This window comes from Pyrgilauda ruficollis, unplaced genomic scaffold (genome assembly GCF_017590135.1).
Source record: "Pyrgilauda ruficollis isolate IOZ18807 unplaced genomic scaffold, ASM1759013v1 scaffold70, whole genome shotgun sequence".
NCBI classification, from domain to species: Eukaryota; Metazoa; Chordata; class Aves; order Passeriformes; family Passeridae; genus Pyrgilauda; species Pyrgilauda ruficollis.
The window spans coordinates 1434501-1449171 of NW_024528822.1; the positions used below are offsets into that span (position 1 = coordinate 1434501).

General features: G+C 41.3%; 1 protein-coding gene across 1 annotated transcript in view; it reads left to right on the forward strand.

The window, feature by feature from the left end:
* Positions 1–1061: 1061 nt before the first annotated feature.
* The window catches only part of LYST (lysosomal trafficking regulator), a 77488-nt gene continuing 63878 nt past the window's right edge, over positions 1062–14671 (forward strand). The window contains exons 1-2 of the mRNA XM_041485497.1: positions 1062–1156; positions 14478–14562. The gene's annotated coding sequence lies outside the window, so the exon portion shown is untranslated. The remainder of the gene's footprint in view (positions 1157–14477; positions 14563–14671) is intronic.

A 14671-nucleotide genomic window follows, 5' to 3' on the forward strand; every position in this document is an offset into this window, starting at 1 on the left:
CTTTGGCAGGTGGGTCCTGGGATCCTGCTGTTTGAAGCATTCCCAAGATCTGTCTCTGTCCATCCGTGTAATCCTTGCAGGCAGCCTGGCTTAGAGTTTTACAAAGCCAATATGACACCAAGGTAGCCAGCAGGCCCTGGGATGATAAGCAAAATGCAATTACACAGTCCTCACCAGAAAAGGCAGCAAAGGTCAGGGAGTAGGAGGCCAATGCACCAGGGAGAGGCATAAGGATGTGAGGATACACTTGCTCACCCTCTGTATGTATATTTTTTGTGAGTTCAAGATGTCAAACTTAGTGATGTCAAACCTAGGCATGCATGAATATATGGAGCATATTCTTATTCTTATTAACATTGCCTGTACTGTATTGCTCTCACTTTCTGAGTGTCCTGGCCGTGCAAGGTGAATTCCTGAAGCAGGTGAGAACAGTGACATGCAGTCCGGGCTCACTATTTATTTATTTGCCTACGCGAACCTGTTCTGTCAGGGAGTTGATGGAACAGCATTCAGGGCAACCGTTTCTTCTGGGCATTCCAGACGAGTGCCAAAGCCCAGCTCCGCAGCCGTAAACCTGCTCCGAGAATGTACTCTGAGCAAACACCGAAACAGAGCGCAAATCCTCCGGAGCCCTTGGTGAGCCAGCGCAGCGCTGCAGTGACAGCGGCTCGCAGCAGCCCGGCAGCCGCCAGCGGCCGGATGGCCACGGATACGTGACACGCATGTTAAGGGCGTTTTTAGTGTTGACGTTACAGCCGGGCAGGGTGGTAGCGGTGGAGTGAACCGGCTTAGGGGGCACCTCCCGCCCGTCTGGCTGCCCAGCAGGAGCTGCAGGCCGGCCGGCTGTCCGTGTGGCACTTGCCCGCCGCTGTCACTGCCCGCAGACAGAAGCAGGGGCAGCCGGCAGCCCCAGGCTCGCCGCGGCACTCCCAGGGCCGCCCTAGCGCCGCCGGCCCGGCCGACCCGGCGGAGCCTCGGCGGCGGGCACGGGGCGGGCGGGAGGCGCGGGGCGGGCGCTGTGTTGCCGGGGAGACGGGGGCGGGCGGCGCGGCGGGGCCGGGCAGGAACCTCCCGCCATGGGCTGCCGGGACGCTGTCAGCGGGATAAGAGCGGAGCGGGCGGCCGGGCGCGTCGGCTCTGGCGGGGAGAGGAGCGGGTAAGGGCGGGACGGGCAGCGCCGCCGCGGGGGGCTCGCCTGGCGGCACGGGGCCGTGCTAGGGCGCTCAGCACAGGCCCTGCCCGCGGGTTTCGGCGGGCCGAGGCCGGCAGCCGGGGCGGGCTGTCAGTGGAGCTGCTGTCGCCTGGAGATGCCGCTGGCGGCTCGGGGCAGCCCGGCGGCGGCGGCAGTAGTAGGCGGAAGGAGCCGCCGGAGGTGGCGCGGGCGGGGCCCGGCCCGCCCCGGGACTCCCGGGCAGCGGCGGCCGCCGGCGGCGGGAGCGGCGCCGCGGGCTCGGGGCCCGAGTGTTCCTGCGGCCGGCGGCGGGCGCTCGGCGGCCCAGAGCGGTCCTTGCTGATATGAGGCCTCGGCCTTTGCCGAAAGACGACGTTTAGTGCCCCGTGTGCGTGTCCAGACGGTGCGTGAGGGTTCTCCTCCGCCCCCTCCCGTGTTACCGGGATGCTGTGCGGGTGACCGAACACTGGAACAGATTGCCCAGAGAGGTTGTGCGGTCTCCCTCACTGGAGATGTTCAAGAACCGTCTGGACTCAATCCTGTGCCATGTGCTCTAGGATGACCCTGCCTGAGCAGGGAGCTTGGAGCAGATGCCCACTGTGGTCCCTTCCAGCCCGACCCGTTCCGTGCGCGCTGCCTGCGCTGGGCAGCGCTGTGCGAGGTGTTGGCGCAAAGCGCGGACACAAAGCCTTTGCTGTCAGCGAGGCGTTTGTTGCAGATAAGGATTGAAGAAAAGCAATGAGGGCTATGCACGGAAACGCGATAACGCTGGCGGACGTAGAATATACAGGAGTCGTAGCTTTTCAGCACCTGAGCTGCCGTTTTTCAAAAACGTGTATCAAAATGGATGGACAGAGGCGCGGTGGAAACTCTTCTACGTGCTCTTTGAGTATGAGGAGAATAATCAAAGATGCTTCTCCGAGAGAAAAGTAAAAATTTGAGAATTGGATATTGCTTGATATCCCCAGAGAAACTGAAGAGCTACGTTTTACTAACATCTGCAGTGAAGGGAGAAGGCAAGAAAAGCAAGTGCATCACTGAAGTGAAAATAAAACTTCTTGTATAAGAGAAAGCAGAGCAATTGAAGAAATTTAGAAAGATCAGATGACTGAATATCATGGCCTAGGAGTTGGAAAAGCATCTAATGTGGTTATAAATGGGGCTGGCTAAAGAAGAAAATCTGGATGGCAGGCTTTTTTCTTTGTTTTTTTCCTTCTTGCTTGTATTGCCATATGAGTCGGTAAGACTTCATTATAAGGGTCTACAGGGAACTTGGAGCTAGTGACACAAGCTTGTGTACTGTTGCTGATGAGGTGGTGGGATAACTATCTGTTTTAGTCATATGTATCATAATCTTGTGCTAGGAAGCAGAAAAGAGGTGTCTGGAACATTTAACCTTTCCTGAAGGAAGGATCAGATTTAGCTTGTTTGGACAAGAGACCATGCCTGCATAGAGCTTTTATCATAATGAAGCTACATACAGTGTGATAAGCACTTGGGAAAATATTCTTGAGTCTCATTTTTGCCTGTATTACAGGCTTCCAGACCAGTAGTGCAAAGGAGAAAGCATCCTCTCAGGTGCTTTAGAAAATTTGTGCTTTACTTGCTCTGAGATGTTTCTGGTGGATGTTTTGAATAGAATGAATGAAAAATAATATTGTTTTAATTCTATGTATTATCATAGGTAAGGAAAAAAACCCCATCTTTTTCCTAGGGTGTTTTAATGTAACTGTTCCTACTTTTCCTTTGGACAGAGACTCTTGCAAGCTAAAAGCATATAGTTTTTGATGCTTTACTTCTAAAATCAAAGCCAGTTGCCAAAGGAAGTCAGTTGTCATTTGGTTTATAAGACTGTATACACATTTCTTAAGAGGAGCTTTTTTGATGCCACTTACTTGCTGCCTTCCCTTCCTCCTTGCCCTGTGAAATTTTTTACCATACTTAGAGACAGCTTTCCGTCAAAAATGTTTGATTGTAAGAAGTTTTTCCGTAAGGTTGATAACCATTGAATTAAGATTCTCGTTTGATGCTTCTTTTGCTTCCTCCTTTTTCATAGTCCCTGGTAGGTCTTTCACATGTCACCACATCAGTTGTTACTGCAGCTTAAGATAGTAAGGAAAGAGTCTGTGAACACTTTGCACAATAGTATAGGATGTGTTAAAAGTTAGACACTGGATATGTAAACACTGGAAAAGAGAAACTATATTCTTAACACTTACTGAAAAACTGCATTCTTAACACTTACTGAAAGTCACTGTTTTCATATCATTCTCTTTGCAGTCGAGCTCAAAGAGCATAAGCAAATACTGTGATTCTACATACAAGCACTTCAGGAAGCTCAGCTCTATATTTCTCCTGTCAGTGATTTCTGTAATACACCATGGTTCTTCCTTATTAATACGAAATTGTCACCCTTACAACGGGTCATTTAATATTTCCTTTGTATTTGCAGAATTTTGCCATTGCCATGATGGTCTCTTTTCAAATAAGATAATATTGCCCATGGAGGAAATCAGAAGCAAAACTAGTTTTGATACTTGGCTTTTGAGGGCAGAAAAGAGCAGAGGGAATGTAAGGTGAAATGATTACTTTGTAAGAGGATTCTGCTGCACCTGGAAGTGCTGTCCAGAACATACCTGCTTGTCTTCTGTGGGTGAATTTCAGTTCTTTTCAGTGAACAGCTGTCATTGACAAGACCACACTAATATCTGTTTTATTCCTTTGTGAGGAATTGTCAGGCTCTGTGGGCTTCCTTGACTAAGAACTGTAGTAGCTATTGTATGAGATGTCACTACTCCATCTTTTGTGCTATGTTTGTTGGAAAATTGGATTATGTTGCTAGAAAAGGATTGTAATGTGCAGTGGAGGGAGGCCTTTATGTATATATGCCTGGGGTTACTTTCTTTTGCTTTCTTTTCCAGTTCAGAGATGGTTGTGAGACTATCAGGTACTTTGGCAAATTATTGCTTGCTGAAGGTTCATGGGCCTTTAGATAGTATTAGCTGGTGTCATTGCAGCTGTTGGTTCCTGTGACAGCTCTGATCTCAGGATGGTACACCTGGGACAAGATCAGATAGAAGAGAGTTGAGGTTCCTTCTGTTGTGTGATTTGGACTGGTTTGTCTGAGCTTGCTAAGCTGATTAAGCACCTTGTTACTGCTGAAGGAGGAAATCTTCCTCCTGCAGCCTTCCCTTCACTGACAGTGGCAAGTGCCTGATCCCTCAGTTGGCAATTCAACAACAAATCCAGCTGAAAAAGCTAGTTTTCTGCAAAGCTGTCGTGGTGGGCCACATCACGAAGGAACTTGGATGAGTGCAGTGCTGGAGAGAAAAGGAAGAGAGGAGTTGCTGGGGAAACACAGAAGGACCTTTATGCTAGTCATGTGTTATCAGGTGGGCTGAGCTGTCTTGTATAACTCTACCCTAGCTGCGTTTTGGGAGATGGGGGTTTTTACTGAAGTTCAGCAGTGTTTCAATTCAGCTGTCATGGTCTGTTGAGAAGAGCTAATAAAGCAGCGTGGTATGCACCAGATCAGGTTTTCTTTTCCTCTGTTTACATTCAGGTCTTGCATTTGTTCATGGCTCTCAGGGACTTGGAAATTAGTGCAAGGTGAAGTCTTGCTTCCATATGGAGCCCTCTATACAGAAGTGATACTGGAATGTGTGATGGGAAAGGGGAAGGCTATGTCTAGTCTTGAGTTTTTCCTTGCTGTAAGCTATTAGCTCTTTGATTCATGTTTGTAGCCTGGGGTCTGATTAAAATCTTTTTCTGGGAAGTCAGGTTTTTTTTGTACCAATTAGTAAAGTAAAAGTGTGAATCTTCTCACTGTGATTTTTCAGTAACTATGTTGTGTTATACAGAAAATACAGATTAAATCTGATGCTGAGTAAGAGAGTAAGATGGAAAGAAAACCCCTGTGAAACTCCTTAGCTTATGTATGTTGAAGAAGGGATGGGTATGTAAAACTGTCATCCATATGACAGGTGAAGTCCTGGAATAGTTCTGTATCTTTGTGCCTATAGCTGTCGGAACTTCTATTGTATCTTTGTTTTGGACATTTCTCTAAAGTTCCCCTAGCTTTTTTTTTTTTTTTAGTCTCTACTGCACATTTAATCTTCCTTCATATTCTGTACCTCATGCATTTTGTGATTTTGGTGTGTTAAAAAAGAGCCAGGGCATCTATTCCTTTGCTTCTGTCTTCTGTTTCTTAGTCAGTTTCTCCCCCATAAATAAGTCCCTACTGCCTGCTCTTACTGTGGGGTGAGGTTTTGCAGTGACTGTGCTGTGGGAAGCATGGAAAGGGTTGTCTTCTGCACTTCTCAGCTTGTGTAGCTTCCTGCAGGCATCTGGGGCTTGCCCTGTGACACTTGTGTTTGTATGGGCATGTTGAGCCTTGTGGTGCTGAGGCACTGTGGGACTTACTCTGACATTATGAAAGAGCTTTTCTGCACTTCCTGGGTAATTTAAAAGGTGGGAAGTGGAAGGAAAGTCATGAATAGTGGTTTACGAAAGATGGTGGAAGACTCATGCCTGTTAGACTCTGTCTGTCAGATGCTTGCTCAACCACTCCGACAATCTCAGCTAATTCTCATGTTTATGAATTCTTTGCTCTCTTTTTCCTGCACCTGAAAGTTGAGCTCCTTGGCTTCAGTTAGAAGTTATCACTGTGCTCCATGGAGAAGTATGGGAGCATGAAGTACTAACTGTGAGATGGGAGGAGGGAGTTTCTGATTTTTTTTTCAGCTTTTGACAGTAGAGAAAAACCTTCCTGTTCTCCCAAGAGAAATTTGGAAAAATGAAATATTAGGAGGAATTACTGTCAGGTAGTGCCAAATGCAAGGGTTTGTTGGAAGTATTAAAACTGATATTAACTTCTGTGAAGTTTTATTTCAGAAAACACTTGACATCATCTATTCCTCTGTAGTATTGTGGAGGCATTTACCAAAGATTGATATTCTTTGGGGGAATAAGTGACAAAAAGTATGTAACTAGATCTGCTAACTTCAGTAAGCTACTGATTTGATAGACGTTAGTGTATTAACTGAAAGATGGGGAATGAGTAATGGAAACAGCAATCTGAAATAGCTCTCAATGCCTTAATTCTGGAAAAATGTGAATTAGTAAGGGAAATATTTAAGATTCAGAGCAAGAAATGTTCCTGATAGTTTATAATTCTGTTGCAGGACCTGATAAAAATCCAACAATATAATAATTGCTACAAGATTTCAAAAGTTGACCTCTGCCCAGTTTTGATTCACCAGTTTAAACAGACACTGAAATAGTCTTAAAATTAACCAAAGTAGTGCTAGTCTTTCGGTTGGAAGGCAAGAGAGTTGAACAATCCTAGTTTCTAAGAACTGAGGTCAAATATTCTTATGATTTGCTGTAGTGAAAACAAAGCAAAATCCCTCCAGTGTAAAACTGTGCTACATGATTATTATCACTTTTCTTTGTATTACTTGCATCTTTCAATGATATGGGGAGGTTTGAGCCAGTGAGGAATGTGTAGTTTCATTTTTTATTTGCATGTTTCAATTAAGGAAAGATCAAAGGAAAGCAGAACACTTCCTTCATGTGTCTGAATATCTAGAGGAAATGCTGGGGGGGATGTGTGGGTGTATTTTCCACTCCAGAAGGTACTCCTAATTACTCCAGAACTATTTTTAGAAGCCTAAATTACATCAGTTACAAAGCCAGTTTGATTATTGGAGTCCCGCTAAGTCTTTAGCATCTGCAGCAAAAATTATCATATGATGTTTGCTTACTGAAAATGCCACTTGGCTACATATGCACCTTCATCTGGCATACTTCTTACATCTCAGTAGTGTAAAATCTTTCTTTGGTGTATTCATGAGTGATACACATTTATAATTGGGGACTTCCTTGTTTGGCAGTATTTTTTTCTTTGCATTGTGGATGGATTAAAGGTTTACTCTGGTGATTCAGCATTTTGTTAAATGTTTGCCTATCTACTAATAGGTATACTGGGAAATGTGCTATTTTTGGTCATTATTATATGTAGAGAAGTATAATTATTATTTATATTTTTTTCTGTTAGAGTCTGTACTCCTTGACTAATTTGGAGTGCTGTTTAAACTTCAAAAATAAGTTAAAAATCCTAGCTGTTCCTTATTTGCATTCTCATTGGAGAAGAGCTATGTGAAGTGAGATTGTGTGAGTCATTTTGCCTGTAGTTACCTGGAATGTTGACTGTGTCATCTGGGTCCAGTTCAGGGCAAGAGGGGCAGCTGAAACAAATGCCTCTTTGCTGTAAAGCCTAGAGGAAATACAGAGTCTGCTTCCCTAATACCACCAAAGCTGTTTTCACTTTGTAAAGAAGCTGGCATACTGAGCTTAACAGGAGTAGCAGTATATGTCACTCTCAGATCTTTAGTAACTTTTTAAATTGACACTTTCAGAAGTGTTTATCTACTGTTTTGTCTGCATCTGACAGCTAATAGAAAATACCAATTTCACTGATCAGTTTTAAAGCTTCAGAAGTGGAATTAGTCTTCAGCCCTTTAATAACTTCCTAAAAAAAAAAACCAACCTGATAATTGATTTTCCCCTCTTATTTAATTGCTCTTAGTGGATACTTTAGTTGCAATGTCAAAATTTATCTTAAGCACTTCATAGTTTTAATCCTCTCACTACTAAGCTTTCATTTAGGATAGCCTTTACTCATTCATATTACTTCAGCAAGAGTGCCTCAAGCACTCAAGAGTGCTCAAATCTTTACTTTTCTTTCTCCAGGTATTGGTGCAATCAAAGTGCATAAGATTATAAGTTGCAAAAAGTTTTGTACAATCCTCTAGATCACGACTTGAGCACACATTTGTTGTTTGAAATGCAGGGTAGTCTGCATACTTGTAGTGTAGCTCCAGCTACAGTCACAGAGGCCACACTATCTCCAGTACCGTGGGTTAATGTAAGAGCATATCACAAAGTCTGCCTGGTCATGCAGGGCTGGTCTTTGTGGGCTCAATACTGGAGACAGTGGCACTGAACTTCTGACCTACCTGCCCTAGTAGACTGCTGCTTTCCTTTCAATTTGCAGAGTCTATGGAAGTTGGTCTTGATAATTAGATTTGGTTGTTACTGTGCAGCCATGACTGTTGCGGCTTGCTTGTAGTCTGGTGTGTGGTTAAAGTATCAAACCTAAAGTATGGAAGAAGGTATTTGGAAGTGTCACTTGTATATATTTTAATTTAGGGAAGAACTTGTTAGCACTCTGACTAGTGTTCAGAACAAGGGTCATTTAGGAGTGTTGTCTTGCTACTGCAAAATGTTTTACACATGATCTTCATCCTTCATTTTTCTTTTGTAAGAACTTACTGGTCTTTCATAGATTGCTTCTTATGGTGGAATATTTGTCAGTTCCTTCCTTTAGTACTGTGTGTTTGCAGAGGTGTTGGCCTCTGACAGTTTAGATAAGATCTGAAAAAAAATCCTGGTCTTCAACCCTGCTAACATTTTTGTGGTATTGGTAGAAGCGTTGTATTCTTTAGTGCTTTTTAGCTGATGTCCATGATAGCAGGCGTATTTGTTTCTGATGGAGTTAGTGCTGTAATGATTATCTTTGAAGGCCCCCGGCTTTGCCCATGTCTCTTGTAAGAAGTGCTTACTCTCCATGCCTGTATGCAGTGGCCTGAAATATGAAAATTGTAAATGAACTGGAATGGATTTAATTTGGCTAACAACTATGTTGTAGTTAATGACTTTGGATAGTATAAGACCACAGTCTTAGCATAAACTTGAGTATAGCATATGTACAGGGCTAATGTATAACTTGAGTATAGGTGGTTGTTTGAGAGCCTGTCTTTCATTAGTGTTGTACTTTTTATCTTGTTAGATGAGTCATCTCTCATTTTTTTTCCTTGATTTCAGGCCTGACAAGAATGTATTCACAGGTGTTTCATACTGTTTGATGACTAAATAAAATTCCACATGAAGTTGAGAAGCTGTCTCAAAGCACTTGTCTAATATGCAGCTAGCCTGTGGGATTCTTTGCCACTAGCTGTCTCTCAGTGGTATTTCCCCCAGATTCAAAAGGAGGAAATTATTGATAATCTGTTAACTTGTAAAGGAATATTGTTCTTCATAACTCAAGGCAAAACGTGACAACCTGCTAAATTTTAACAATAAAAAATGTCCCAAGATGACACTTTGGAAACTGTTGAACACTGTGGGGGGGAGGGGCTGGGGGGGGAGGTGTATTGTTGTATGTAAACAAGAATAATGTGTACGTGTTAATCTGAGATAGCTCTGAGTTATGTTTCTATCATTTAGAGCTGATTTCACCAATAGTTATACTAGACAAGTCAAATTCTTGGAACAGTCATGCTGGGGAGAGCAGACATAAACACAGGTCAGAATATATCACAGGAAGCTGATTAAACACTAGCAAATACATTATATAGGTTACGTTTTGAAGGAATACATTGACCAGATTTTGGAAGTGTGGTCTGAAACAATCTTTGTGCCCAAAGACATTACCCATGAGTTTGATTTCAAACTATCATAAAAACCTGAGGCCTGAAAATCCATGGGAAACTATAATTTGTGAGTAAGTAAGAGTCTGGCTTTTTCTTTATATGCCACTGTGTGGTACACCACAGGTCTGGGTCTTGATCAGAGGGATGACAGCTCTGAAACTGTTTCTGAGAAGGTGACCTGTCTGCACCTGCTGTAGTGCCTCTGTGTATCTCAAAGTGTCTGTAGCCTTGAGTATGTTTGCTGACTTGATTTTATAAATATATATATGACAGGTATTTTGGAAAGCACCTGTTTCTTTTATTTGAACAAACCTGGCTTATTATTTGTCTAATCTCATTTGGTTTTTTCCTGTGGCATTCCTAGTCTACATGGGGAATGGCTAGTTTAGCTGTCATGTCAGTGTTCCCTAACCATACACAATATGGAAGTGTGTATTTTTATTTTTTAAGGGCTATTTTTTCAGTAAGCACAGATAATTCCTTTAAATATTTTTTTTTCCAGTGTAAGATACAATGCTTCCACATCCACAAGAGGCAGAAATTTCCTAATTCTCAGGTTGTATAAGCGCTGAGCTTCATGGATTAAATTTTTAATACCGTGGCAGTAGAACACAAGTAAACAACATACTTACAGAAGGTTTATAATACTTGGAGAAGCAGAACTCTCAAGGTTCAGGTGTTGCAAGACAAACATCCTTCTTAAGTGAGATGGGAGTTAGTACATAAAGTGGCAATATTAAGATTATACAGACATAAACACACTTGTATATTCTGAAACATCATTACTCTGATGGTCTCACCATACTTTTAAGGGTTCATTAAAATAATACTTGTTTACTGTCTTGTACACTTGACACGCTTCCCTGGCTTGTAGAAAGGACAGTGCATGTGTTATTTGTCCAAACATACCAAGCATTTTTTGGTTTTCACCTTTTTCTTTGTTCTGGGGGGAAGACACTCTGAATAACTTGTTCAGAAATAATATTGATCTAGTTAATTACGCAAAAGGCTAAAAGCTGGTTACAGAACTCCTTGATGAAATCAAGAACTTGGTCAGAAATAGCACTGTGCCAAAAAAATTGACAGCTACCTGCAGCCTTATAATAAAGTCTGTGTGTTAAGAGGTTGTTTTTTTCATGTCATGGTTGGAGCAGCACTGCCTTAGTATGTAATATGTTTTCTGCTTCTGTAACTGCAAATTGTTAATAATTAATAGCAGAGGACAGAGCAGAAAGTGGTTGAAAATATTAAGCAGGAGGTCTTCTGTGGAGCTGAATATGGTAATGTATGTTGCCTGATATGTCTGTTTTGAGAATGAATCAAACTTAAAAGGTCTTGGTTTTGCTCTTGTTTGCTTATATTTTTGACCGAGTTGTTGGGTGGTTAGCAAATGTTCACTGTGTTTTGTAAGCTATTCTTTTGGCTGATTGCCCTGCATCAGTAATGCTAAGCATCAAAGTGTCTCAGGCTTTCTGAGACGCTCTGCTCAAACTGCAGGTTCCTGTTTTCTTTCTGTCTGTGTTGCTCCTGCTGTGTAACTATTTTGGCAATGTCAGCTGAGTTTTTTTTTCCAGCTTGTGTGAAGTTTTGAATCATACCAAAAGAACAGAAAAGGAAGAATGCTGATTTCGGTGATGCATTACTTTGAGCCTTCACTTGCATTTTCCCACCACGTACAGATTTCAAGGCAGCGCTATACTTCCCATTTCATTCCAGGGCACACTAGATACATATTACTCTGTTGCATGCTCTCATGCACTTTCTTTTTCTCCCCAGTTTGCACGGAGGATTTCATTCGTAGTCTGTTAGTGATTTTTCTTTAACCAGACAATCAAAATTGCTATCTGCTACTAACAAGCTAAACTTAATTTCTGCAATAACCCTGACAATCTTTGCTACAATAGCAGAAGCCTCTTTCGGAGTGTCTTAGTGTTAATAACATGCTGATGCTCTTCATTATGTATATGTCGTCTGCTAACAGACACTTGAGCTTAAGTTGAAAATTAAACCCCGGACTAAATCTTATGAAATAATGATAGATATATAAATGTTAAAATCCTTGAGAAGGTAACAAGCATGCTCTCCAGAGCATAAACATTTGGTACAAGCAATGATGCTGGAATAAGCATTTGCTACTTGAATACTGTATAAACTAAATGCAGTGTTTGTTGGCCAGAGGTTACTTGTGTGTATGTGTGTATATATGGATACATATATGTGTGTGTGTATATTTATATACTTTATTCTAGAGAATGGGTGAAAAGGCTACAAGGTTTGAACTGGAGGCCAGAAAAAACTTGATTGCACAATGTCTTATAGAAACTGAGGGCTTTTTCAAAGCATTGGTTTTAACAGCTGCTGAAAAAGCAACTTCATTGCAGTCTGTACTTAAAAGGACTTGTAGCCATGCCATCCCTGGTCAGTGTTTCTCTCTTACCTGAAACAGAAAACTAGGGAAGGTAAACAAATTAACAACTTCCTGTAGCTTTATGTTATCTTGCTCTCTTTTACTCCTGCTGTAGCTGTTGGGCAACAGTTTCTGAAAGTAATAAACTAGTATTATGGGCTTTTGAATTAGTACTGTATTTTATTGTGATGCTGCTGTTTACTGGACATTCCAGGCCTTTCTGGGCAACATATTGTTGAAAACATAACTAAGGAAAAGGCCCAGTTGACTTTAGTATACAGAGTATTAGTTCTGACTCTGTGCTTTTGTTGCGTTTTCGTCTTTCCACAAATTCTACTATTGTTAGAGATAGCATCTAATAATTAGCACAATTCAAATTTAGTATGTTAATGATTCAGTAGTCAAGATTGCTAAATTGGTCTTAGAGTTCCATCCTTGTAAGGACAATTTTGATATTTTCTTTCAAAGTCCACTGAAGTACAAGACAGTCTTACACTTCAAGATGCTCAGCTGATTAGCAACTTCTTAGAAATGGAAAGAAGTTCAGAAAATACAATTTTCAGGTGCAAGAAATAGATTTCTACCACAACTGTAAATAGGAAATGACTCCCTTGAGAGGTGGGGCAGAAAGAGGCCAGAAGGCAGACATGATACAGCTTGAATTATGAGCATAATGCAAAAATGGGCGTGAAAAGGGCAAGAGAATATCAGATTATTTACAGTTGAGTGGGGGTTTTTTTTGACTTGTGGGATTTTACCCTTTATAAATAAATACTATGTAGTAGAGGTGTTTTTTATTAAATATGATAGTCATGTTCTTCTAGCAAATGAAATAAATGAAATGGCTCTTTTTTTTTTTTTTTTTTTTTTTTTTTTTTAGAGCTGGCTATGTGAAGCCCTGACATTTAGTGTATTTCAGAACTGTAAAACTGTTAACATCTCATTGGGACTGCACAATGTTCTAGTAGGTTTCTTTGTGCTCCCATACAGCTTAGTTAGATTTTATCATGAACTGCTTCCAAACATATGTTTGTGCTGTCAGTCTGTTTCAAGGCTTCATTGCAGAAAAAGAAACAGGTACAACTCAGAACTAGGCAGCACTTGTTGAAACAAGTCCTAAAAGAAGTGCCCCATTATCCAGCATGGTACCTCTTTACAATTTTTCTGCACTGTAGAGTCAGAGCATCTTAATTCCTTACCCATCCTATATTAAATTATTGTGTTAAGAATATATGCCTAATGTCCCTTTGTGTTAATGGCAACAAAATCTTACTGTATCTGGCTACTGATATTGGGAATCAATCCCTTTTGATAGAATATGGCAATGTATGTTAAATCCATGTAAGCAGGCAATCAGTGCAGGAAACCTGGAGACTGAAGCTTCAGCTGGAAGGAGACAAAAACAGCTTATCTATATGATGGACAGCTTATCTTTATGTTTGTTACTCTGGCGCAACTGCAAAACCGGTAGCTGCTTAAACTATTCTCTTTAATAGTCACAGTTAAATTGTGACAATTAGCTGAATGGGTAAGTAAGTTTTTTGTCAGGCTGTGGGTGAAACCTGGTGGTCAGGGGGAGGCCACTTATTAGGTGCTTGCCTGGGTAACCTATAGTGTTTGTCTCTTTCCTTAAGGAATTCTGTCGTGTTACGTTCATGCTCACCATAACTTTAAGCTGAAAATTTTATTTACTTGCCATCTGGGAATACTAAACCAATTCATTTAGTGTTTTTCTTTTCTTTTTTTCCTGTCCCCATCTGTTGTGTTTTGGGTGTTTTTCTCACAATTAACTGTGGATGTAATAAATGTCTTTTGAGTGCTCACCTAGAGACCTTTAGTAGTTTCATGTTTTTGAGGCTTTTCTTGGTTACTACCCTTTGCATTCCCAGTGATAAATTTACAGTTGATGAGTTTCCCACTGACAAATTTTCAGTTTTTATTAACTACATCTTCCCCAGTGCTTAGTGTAATAGAGAATTGGTATTCTGTCGGGACAGACTAGGCAGATTGAAGATGCATTTACATCAACACCTGAATGCATAATTTAGTTCTCCTTCTGTCCCTCACTTGTACCTGGAGCTGCAAGTTATTCAAATATTATATATGCAGGTAGTGATCACTAAAACCTTATACTGTTTCTAGAGGAAATTATTTAAACTTGTGTACCTGGATCATTTTGCATTTTGCAAACTGATGGATTTTATTATGTTAACTTATCTCATGTATGGCAATTATTTCCTCTGTAAGAGGCTTTCCGTTGTGCACAATCTTAAACTAAAAGTGAAAACTGGGGCTTTAAAGCTCAAAAAGTCCTCAAGGACTCTTCCTAAATTTCAAATAGCTGTCATAATATAACTTTAAAAAAATAATATTAACCATGATATTTTTCTATTTTTAAAAACAGGTGAGCCAAGAGTGATATTTCCAGAATATATTTGCTTGTTCTTCCAGATAGGAGATAAATGTGTTAAGCTGGCAAAGTGATTCTGGTAAGAATTTTTTTGCTACTTCTATAGTTAATGTCGTTATATATATAAGTATTTGCAGTTTTGCTACTAGAAGGAGTTTACTGTACCATTAGTGCAAACAAACTTGGTT